Source organism: Crocuta crocuta, unplaced genomic scaffold, assembly GCF_008692635.1.
Source record: "Crocuta crocuta isolate KB4526 unplaced genomic scaffold, BGI_CrCroc_1.0 scaffold1529, whole genome shotgun sequence".
Taxonomy (NCBI): Eukaryota; Metazoa; Chordata; class Mammalia; order Carnivora; family Hyaenidae; genus Crocuta; species Crocuta crocuta.
Window position 1 is genome coordinate 383,210 of NW_027532160.1, and position 1,526 is coordinate 384,735.

Below are 1,526 nucleotides of genomic sequence, written 5' to 3' on the forward strand. Positions count from 1 at the left end.
CAGAAGTATATGAAAAATAGAAAAATCCATAATAATAGTGAAAGATTTTAATATACCTCTTAGTAATTATTAGTACCAGACCAAAAAAAAAAATCAGTAAGGACTTAGACAACTTGAACATCACTTTATTTTATGAGCTTATTTTTTATTTGTTACCTATTCTGTATAAAATAATTATTCTGAGATTAAGACTTGGGAGTTAATAATAGGTATATTGATTTATATATTGATAGATGTCAATAAAACCACACTCATCCAGTGACACATTTATGTGTATTCATTGAGTACTTTTCTTCTTCCAAATTGTTAATTTTATCTTTAGGGTAAATTAAAAAATTTTTTTTACATTTATTTATTATTGAGAGACAAAGAGAGACAGATCATGAACAGGGGAGAGGCAGAGATAGAAGGAGACACAGAATCCAAAGCAGGCTCCAGGCTCTGAGCTGTCAGCCACTCAGTGCCCCATAATAAATTCCTAGATTAATTCACTAATTTATTCAACATTCATTAGTGACTGCCTATTATGTTTCAGAGACTGTTGTAGGTACTGAGGAGGTACAGAGAACAAAACCAACAAAAATCTGTGTCCTCATGAGGCTTACATTGTGGTGGGGAAAGACAGATATTAAATAGTAAATATAGTAAATGAATACACTATGGAATACGTTAGAAGATGATAAGAACAATGGAATTCAAATGGAATGTGTTAAAAGGGAAAGGAAGGTTTGGGGCGCCTGGGTGGCTCAGTCAGTTAAGCGTCCGATTTCGGCTCAGGTCATGATCTCACAGTTCGTGGGTTCCAGCCCGGCGACGGGCTCTGTGCTGACAGCTAGCCTACTTCAGATTCTATGTCTCCCTCTCTCTCTGACCCTCCCCTGCTCACGCTGTCTCTCTTTCTCTCTCTCAGAAATAAAGAAAACATTAGAAACAAAAAAAGAAAATGGTTTAATAAAAAAAAAATCTTAAAAAAATGGAAGGTCAGGAGATGGATCGCAACCTTAAGAGAATGAAGTAAATAGACCAAATTGAGGTGACATTTAGGCAAAGATTTGGAGTAGAGGGGTTGAGCCATGCAGATATCTAGGTGAGAAAAAGTTTTCAGGTTAAAGCACCAGACAGGTCAAAAGCCTGAGGTAGTATAGGAGAAATGGCATTGTTTCAGCCAGATCTCCTTTTATCCCTTTTGCTGTTTCTATGCAGCTATCCCCCAACTTCTGTGCACTTTGCTTTTAATGGCTGACCCTGTGACTTTTCTGCCCTTGGGTTGCTTAAGTTGCTTTGTTTGTACAGAAAGCTGGAAATCCTGGGAGTTTATGTTCCCCAAGGTGGCCCCACAGGCAGTGACTAACTGGTTTAGAGACGGCAAAGCCCAGCTCACTTGCCTGAAGGCATGCCAAACCGAGGCATAGTTTACACTTTAGAACTCTCTTCAGCATCAAGCTGAGGCTTCCTTCCACTTCGTCTGATTTCTTATCCTTGTTTGGCGTCTTTCCCTTCCCTGTCCTTCCTTAACTACTCCCTTA